At 36.1% G+C, this 9291-nt stretch overlaps 1 long non-coding RNA gene across 1 annotated transcript; it reads right to left on the bottom strand.

Moving 5' to 3' along the window:
• Positions 1 to 1769: 1769 nt before the first annotated feature.
• Positions 1770 to 8848, bottom strand: LOC145015180 (uncharacterized). The gene is made up of 3 exons (XR_013665775.1): positions 8621 to 8848; positions 2106 to 3129; positions 1770 to 1987 (listed from the first exon to the last, which is right to left on the bottom strand). It is a non-coding gene; the product is annotated as an uncharacterized LOC145015180 (long non-coding RNA).
• Positions 8849 to 9291: the final 443 nt, after the last annotated feature.

The following is a 9291-nucleotide window of genomic DNA, read 5'->3' as shown; positions in this document are numbered from 1 at the left end:
ATGGCTAATGAATTTCAAAGTTAGAGATCCAGTGTTGCTCAAAGTCTCACCACGGAAGCGACTTACAAGATTTGGAAAAAGTGAAAAGTTGAGTCCAAGATTTATTGGGCCATTAAAGGCTCTTTAGAGGATTGGGAACCAAGATTAGAAGCTAGAATTGCTAGAAGAAGTGGATGGTATTCATATTTCATAACACATTCAATTGTGTTATTTGAGGAAGTTCACGGGAGAATTTCCCGATATAATTCTACTTTCCGAGTTAAGGATTAATGAAGATTAGAGGTTAATCAAGGATCCTGAAGCGAATGTTGACCTTAAGACGAAAAAATTATGACACAAGATGGTCGAATTAGTGTTAGTGCGATGGGAACATTCGAATGGGCTAAACCTTACCTGGGAGACAGACAGTGACATGATGAGTCGTTATCCACATCTGTTTGCTCATGCAAGATTTCCGGATGGAATCAACCTAAAGGAGAGAGAATTTTAATGCCCGTGTTTCTCCCGGATGGAATCAGCCTAAAGGAGAGAGAATTTTAATGCCCGTGTTTCTCCCTAAGCATTAGTCTGATGATGTAATAGTTAGGATCAAAATTTGTAACCTATTTTGTAGTAATGAAGAAGAATTATTTGAGTATTATGTGATTTATGTCTAAATTATATGTAATATACTTGCTTATAACGTTATGATAAAATAGGAATAAAATATGTATCTAAAATAAAATAAAAATCAGAACCAATATCTTTGAAGAAATTTGAAGTAGTCGTAACAATGATTCCGGAGATATAAGGAATGTAAAATCCGACTAATAATGAAGAGTTATGATTTATCGAAGTTTCGCGATTAAACCGGCATGTATCCGTGTATTGGAAATAGTAAATTTTTGACTATATACTTTATAGTCTTAGCGATCTAAACGAAATTTGTACTAGACATTATACCAAGAGCGTACATATAGAGAACATCCAAATCTAACTTCATTTAAAGAAATTATGATTTTTCTAAGATTCAGCGTAACAGTGTGCAACTCAGAAATCGAATTTTAGATTGATCAATCATTAGTTGACACAATCTAAACAAAAATTGAAAATCTCATTAATAGGAATTTTAAAGGTATAAAGACAGTCTAAAACAGACGTCGAATGACAAAGTTATGGAATTTTAATAGACGTTAACTGTCTAACCCTGTTAAAATATAACTTTAAAAATAAATCAAAATTAGCCGACAAAGTCTAAAAGAAAATTGTAGATCTCATCGATAGCTACGCATGGATATAAAGAACGTCAAAAACGGAACTCAAATACTAAAGTTATGGATTTTGGAAGATAAATGATTTTCAGATTAACAAGAGGGCAACACTTGACACGATTTGGCACACCTTCCTCCCAATACAAATAAAATGACATTTAGTAACATAGAAAAAGTGCCATTAAAAACCAAAAATCTGCCACTAAAAACCTCCTTGACAGTTAACGGTACAAAAAATAAGTGTTACTAACGGCCTTTAGTGGCACTTTTTGGTTGTATCGCTGCAACAATATTGAGTTTTAGTCCTACATTCCTATTATGCCACTAAAGCACTTGTAGATTTTAGTGACACTATTTTTATGCCACTGTTGAAGTGTTAAAATAAATATTGTTTTCATGCTTTTAGTAACACTTTTTAAAAGGAATATAAGGTAATAATAGAACAATTAAGATAATAAATGGAAACACAATATCATTATGCTAATTCAATTAGTCTAACGACAATATTTCTTGATATATTTAAAATACAAACTTCTTCAAAAAATGTTTAACAAGTCTAAATGTTGTGTTAGTACTCAAAACATATTATTATCAAGCTAAACACTTGTTGCAGAAGAAACATGAAACTTGATTGACCTGGATCTTTGCATAATTACTCCTCTAGTAACCAAAAGCATGATTGAATTTTTCACGATTTATGTAAACAAGAGCATGATTCAATTTTCAATGTGAAACGCCTTAACAAGGAAAAAAAAAGACTTATGTGAGTTTGTAATAGAAAATAATAAAAGTAGAATGCTATAATACACAAATAAATGAAAGTACATTGATATATCTTAGATAGGAAAGACTTACACACTTAGAAGCCTAGAAAATTCGGCTGACATTTTTATCATCCAAGACTGTATCTCAAATGTGAAATATTTCATAACGTTATTCATAATCATAACAAAAAAATGGCAACATTATGCCAAATGTAGCAATTCGATCAATAATGCATGTAATATATGTTGATTGGATATTTGTTTCCACAATATCAAGAATGTTTGACTCTATGTATTCTTCAGGTGAAACATGTGCGTTTCACCTGACCATTAACGACAAAAATAGCGAAAAAAAAAAAAAGAACAAAGTTTTGAGATGCAAAACACTTGTTTAACTCTAGTACATTTATATAAGCTAAAAAAACATATATTTTGATTAAACTACAAAAGCATCCTTGTTAATAATGCTCAATGATCACTTTCATATCCTATAACTTGTTTCTCCTTAAAACAGAACAATGTCAAAACAAGTTGCACAAAATTTTACTTAGTAAAATTAAATGTCTCATAAAATAAAAGGTTTTTTAAATTCTTGTTAAATGAAAGAGTAAATAGTTAAGTTTATCTACATATTATAATCTAGTTTCTTGTATAGTTTCTTATTAGTATTTGTATATTTTTTATATATAAAAAACTGTGACATACCCATACCTATCTTATTTATTGAGAAAACACATAAGTTGATTAGAATCCTTAATTATTATAATTGCACACTTTTCACTATAAAAGTGTGAAATTATATTTCTATAAAATTCACTTGCTAACAATTTCTTGCCTTTTGTCATTACTGGTACTCAATCCATACTGAAATAACAACCAAATTCATCTCATAATGTAATTTCTATGCATGCATTTAGAATTAGGAAGCTACCTTTTATGTTGTGTTTGAAGTCCATATGCCAAAATGAAATGTTTTGCCATCACTACTAATTCAGACTGATGTTTAGGTATATTTTGGATTCAACAAAGATTCCATGATTTCCCTCACACATCAGAATCTTTTTCAATTTCATCTTCATTGTATTTCATCTATGAATTCACCATTGGTGGCAACACTACAACAAGCAGCGAACATCAACCTATAAAACTAAATTAAATTTGTAATTTTTATATGTTAATCAAACCTAACACGTTGGTCAACATATTCCCATATGGTGGGGGTATGTGTATATGCAGTTAAGTAAAATATTTTAATAGATAAAAAGACTTGGTAGGATCCTATATATAAAAAGAGAGAAGAAAATGAAATAGAGTCTACCAAAAGCATCTTAGTGGCAAACAAAGTAAAAGCCTTCATAAATCAAAACCATAATCAATTGATTTTCATGGACAATAGGTCGAACAATTGGTGTGCCATGTTCTATCAACCAACAAAAACATATAACAAGAAAGGAAGAAACCCTAACTTGAAACACAAATTATAGATCATCTTAAACACATTGCTAAAACAACTAAGAGTTGCTAAAACAACTAAGAGAGATCGAATTGATTCCCGGTCGCCGGAGCTTTAGCAACTCTTTTCTAACAAGAATGGACAATAGGTCGAACAATTGTTTTAGCAACTCTTTTCTAATCGGCTCCGACATGCCAGTGAATTGCCCGGTTTCCGAAGAGCCTCATGCAGATTGCTTCCCACGCTTGTGGGACGCAAACCCAGTTCGCCCTAATTCGACTTTCCCAGCCCAATTTAATCCTAACCCAAATCAAAAGTCAGTAGCCCACTCTCACCAAAACTCAGGCCCAATTCCAGAAACACAACCCTTTAATATGGAGGCCCAATCAAGCCACGTCCCAGGTGAAGTCAATCCCGGAAGACAAAACCTCAATCAGAAGGATATCGACTTGAATACATTACCCCTAAATTACATCAATCGCCACACTGGTGCGACTTCTAACACCGAAGAAGAGATTTCTCAAACAATCGCAGTTGGAGAGAAGATAGGTTTCCAAATCAGCGGTTTCGAAGATCAAATCAGGAACGTAATCAAGAAAAGGAGAATTAACATAATCGATCAATGAATATCTTTTCCCTAAATAGCAGAGGTGTTGGGTGCGAGTTAAAAAGAGAATGGATCAAAAACCTTAGGATTCAAAACCGTACTTTTCTAGTAGGTCTACAGGAAACGAAATCCATGGATGTCAAAGGCAGGCTCGATAAAGATATTTGGGGCTCTAATTATTTTCAATGTGAAGTCAGTAATCCTCAAGGGCTCTCTGGGGGAATTGCAACCTTATGGAATCGTGAGAAATTCCTCCTAACACAATCTTCAAGCGACCAAGGATATTTAATAATAAAGGGTATTTGGATGACATCTAAAGCAAATTATGCTTTCGTGAACGTGTACGCGCCCAATGATCCAAATCGAAGACGGGAACTTTGGAGAAAGCTAGAAAGGGAAATAAACTCAGACTGTGATACTCGATGGATCGTCTTCGGCGACTTCAACACAGTCAGATCTCCATTGGAGAGATTAGGATCTCAATTTTGCCAATCAATTGCAGACCACTTTAACAATTTCATATCAAAATCAGGATTAATAGATATTCAATTGGGCGGTAGAAGATTCACATTCATGAGCACGGATGGATCCAAACATAGTACGTTAGATCGCTTCATGGTAACTCTCAATACCATCAATGATTGGCCACAACTTAATTCGTTGGCGTTACCACGCCTCCACTCTGACCACTGCCTTATCCTCTTAACATTTGGAGTTTCCGACTTTGGCCCATCTCCATTCCGTTTCTTCAATTCGTGAGAGCGGGGTGGTGTAGCAGTTTATGCTCTTCACTTTCCCCATTATCTGTGGTTGCTGGGAAATTAAAAAACAGAAAAGAAAAAAAATAAAGCAATGGAGGAAACTGAAAATAGGAAAAAGATTAAGGAAATCTCCAACAAAGTGAATGATATCGATCTAAAGGCAGAGGAAACACAATCATCTGAATCGTCATCTGAATCGGATATGGCCGTTAGAAAAGAGTTGCTAAAACAACTAAGAGAGATCGAATCCAAACGTTTGTTGGACCTGAAACAAAAGTCAAGATGTAAATGGGCTTTAGAAGGCGACGAAAACTTCGGGTTCTTTCATGCTCTAATTAACAAAAATATCCGTTCACAGCGACTAACTGGCATTGACGTTAATGGGATTTGGACTTCGGACCCAGAAAAAGTCAAATCCGAGGCTTACAACCATTTTTACATCAAGCTCAAGGAAACTAACCAAAATAGGCCTCCCTTCGTTAGTCCCAGGTTCAAAAAATTATCGTTCAACGACCGGTCCATTCTTGAAGCAGCTTTTTCCCTCGAAGAAGTAAAGACAGCGGTGTGGAAATGCGGGGCCGACAAGGCTCCAGGCCCCGATGGATTCACATTTGCGTTTATCAAGAAACAATGGGATACAATCGGAGGTGACATATTTTTATCTATCAAGGAATTTGAGAAAATTGGAATAATAGACAGAGGATGCAACTCCTCGTTTATCATTTTAGTGCTGAAGATTATAGACCCAAACACTCTGGATGACTTTAGACCGATTAGTTTAAACGGATGCCTTTATAAGATCATCTCGAAGGTGCTAGCCGAAAGATTAAAAGTCGTGATAGAAAAAGTCATTAGCCCAACCCAAACAGCTTTCATAAAGAACCGTAGCATACTTGACGGCCCGCTGATCGTAAATGAAATCATCTCATGGGTTAAGAAATCAAAAACCAACGCTTTCCTCTTTAAAGTAGATTTCGAAAATGCTTTTGATTGTGTAAATTGGAAGTACTTGGATTCTATAATGGCACAGATGGACTTTGGATTAAAATGGCACAGTTGGATTTGGAGTTGCCTTACCTCCGCTAGGGCCTCAATAATAGTTAATGGATCAGCAACCAAAGAATTCTCTCTAGAGAGGGGAATTCGATAGGGGGACCCTCTCTCTCATTTCTTATTCATCTTGGCTGCTGAAGGACTGAATATCGCAATGGAAGAAGCTACAAACCATAACATCTTCAAAGGCATTGCCCTTCCAAATAACGGTCCAACAGTGTCTCATCTCCAATACGCGGACGATGCAATTTTCCTAGGAGAGTGGTCAACACAAAACACCAAGAACCTAATCAGAATACTTTGTTGCTATGAGCTTGCCTTGGGTCTAAAAGTAAGCATAACAAAAAGCAAACTCTTCGGTTTGGAGATCAATAATCTTGAAATTGAATTGTTGGCCAGAAGCAACCAATGCTCTATTGGTAAATTACCTTTTATCTATTTGGGTATGCCTGTGGGTGCTACAATCTCAAGGATTTCCCAATGGAGCGGGCTGACTGCCAAATTCCAAGCTAAATGATCAAAGTGGAAAGCCTCTACGCTCTCCTTTGGCGGCAGATTTACATTATGCAAAGCGGTGTTGGGTAGCCTCGGTACATTCCTCTTTTCATTATATAAGGCTCCAATTAAAGTTGTTAATAATATCGAAAAAATAAGAAGACGCTTCTTTTGGGGTGGTTCATCAGAGAAATCAAAATTAGCATGGATTGGTTGGGAAAAAGTTCTATCGAAACAAGAGAATGGAGGTTTAAGTATCGGTAGTCTCAAAGCCCATAACCTCGCATTGTTAGTAAAGTGGTGGTGGCGTTTCAAAGAACACAAACAGGAACTATGGAAGAATGTCATCATTTCAATCTATGGACAAGATGGGGGTTTTAACGCACCGTCCAGAGCAAAGCGGAAAAGTTGTTGCTGGGGTAACATTGTAAACCTGCCAACAATTCTTGCAAAAGAAAATATCGATCTCAAAGAACTCTTCACAGAATCTCAGTCTAATCAGCGATCAAATTGGAGCTGGAAGTTGGAACCATCAGGAATATACTCGGTCTCTTCCCTACGGACTTTGATTGACGAAATGTCATTGCCTAAATCAACATTAGTCTGGGATTGGAACAATCTAGTCCCTAAGAAGGTCAATATACTGGCATGAAGAGTGGCTCACGGTCGGATCCCAACAAGGGCGAACCTCTTGAAGAGAGGAATTGGAACTAACCCCATGTGCATACTATGCGAGCAAGAAACTAAAACTGAAGAACATCTTTTTCTCAATTGCATAATCTCTGGTGAGGTCTGGAATAGTCTTAAAACCTGGTGGCGCACACTCCCAGACTCTCTGACATCAGTGACAGACCTCTTATTTTGGAAAAATGGGACATCAAATATCACACTTCAACTCCAGTCAGTTATAATGCTAGTCTACATATGGATCATCTGGAATTACAGAAACTCGAAGGCCTATTCAGGAAAAATAAAATCTCACAATTGTCTGGCAAATGATATCCAAACGATATCACACTTATGGATAAATGCAAGGTTAAAAAATAGGTCAATTGAATGGAAGGACTGGTGTTTCGATCCAATCAATACAATCTGTCGATTATAAGTGATATGCTCTTGGGATGTGGCCCTGGTTTAAAAAATAAAAAAAAGATGTCTTTCTGTCTTCTGAAGTGACTGGGGTGTTACAGTTATAGTGATCATAATTTCCCATCTTTAATCGGTTGTATGTTGAAGTTGGCGACGCATTGACCGGGGGGGGGGGGGGGGGGGGGTAAGGGGATAATTTGGGGTCTCTTATTGACATATCTCGACGCAACTAGTGTGTGTTTGGCGTGTGTTTTTAATTCATAGGGTAGACATCAATTAGGATATATGTTGCGCCGGATATTCTTTTTTGTGTCTTAATTGATTCTTTCGTGTGGGTATTGGGTCGGGGGGATGTGCTTTGGTGTGAGTAAGTGTTTTCTTTGATTGGAATATTCTCCCAAGTGCAGGTAAACACATTTCAGTTAAGCCAATTTTAACCAGAAGGTGGAGGTGTTGTTGTTGGAAGTGTTGACCAAATTGCCCCTATCAACAGGGTGGTGGAACCATTGAAGCTGTCTACCAGGCTTGATGCATAGAGAATGGTGTTATTAGCTGGGACCTAGGATCATGGATATGAAAAAGTTGGAGACTAGTTCTGGTCCAAAAATACCCCTAATGGGCAATGGGATAGCAGTAAATTCACTTGTCGTTGTTCTGCAAATAGGTCATGGATTGTCTGCTCCACAAAAAAATTGGTTTTAAGGAAGTCCTATACTCTTGAATATACTAGGACAAATCTATATTTGCTACCGTTGAAAGGTGTTACTCAATGTTGGTTGTTGTTGTTGTCGACTTCTAGTCATCCTCTCCATTGGGCACTAGTTACCTCTTTCAGTCACTTAGATATTGCCCATCAGATATTTGGGTGTTGATTTTAAATTCCTATGTATTTTTTCTTTGTTCTTATATTTTTGTTTATTTTCTATAACTGCCCAGCTTCTAACTGGTTCTTTCTAATATATATATATATATATATATATATATATATATATATATATATATATATATATATATATATATATATATATATATATATATATTGATCCGTTAAAAAAAAACATAATTCTCAATTTCGTCAAAACCCCATCTACAGTTGGATCTAGTCAACCCAATCAAGGAGACAATAACATGAATAAATATAATAATACCTTCGAATAAATAGTTGCGGAAGAACTGAGTGTAGCAGAATGAAGAAAAACCTAGATGGGATAGCAAAATAGATGACATTGTTCAAGGTGGTCATTGGCTTATCCCATTTCCCTAAACGAGATAGCAAAATGCAACAACCACGATGAGGGCCCAACCGTAATGACAATGATGGCTTCCCATAAGTGTGCGACACCGATCTGAGCAAAGACTAGGATTGAGCGACGAGGGATAAGGGTGGACAAGGGATGGAGTGAGAGATACTATCTATTAGTATTGCCCTTCAAAACTTTTCCATTAATTTTGATGTAATAAAAAAATCGTTGATAAATTTTGAAACTGTCGAGGAGCCGCAATATTTTAGGGTTTTTTTAAAAATTAGAGGTAAAAGCGCGGAATGGAGGGAACCAAAAATTGATTGTCGGAATTTTAAAATGTATAGTATCATACAGAAATATGTGCCACTAAAGAACATACTATAGTGGCACTAAAATCTTATGCCACTAAAGATTTATGCCACTAAATGTAATTTTATTTGTAGTTTCCCCAAGCCTTGCGATATGATAGTTACACATGGCCCCAGTACGCGCTATGTAAGTTGAGTACGCCCCGCGTATTGGACCACTTGCATCCTATAAATAGAGCTCAATTTTCACTATTTTCTTCACATTTT

Source organism: Lactuca saligna, chromosome 9 (assembly GCF_052625555.1).
Source record: "Lactuca saligna cultivar CGN05327 chromosome 9, ASM5262555v1, whole genome shotgun sequence".
NCBI classification, from domain to species: domain Eukaryota; kingdom Viridiplantae; phylum Streptophyta; class Magnoliopsida; order Asterales; family Asteraceae; genus Lactuca; species Lactuca saligna.
Note: the sequence above shows the minus strand (reverse complement) of the source record. Positions and strands in the feature narration are given on the sequence as shown.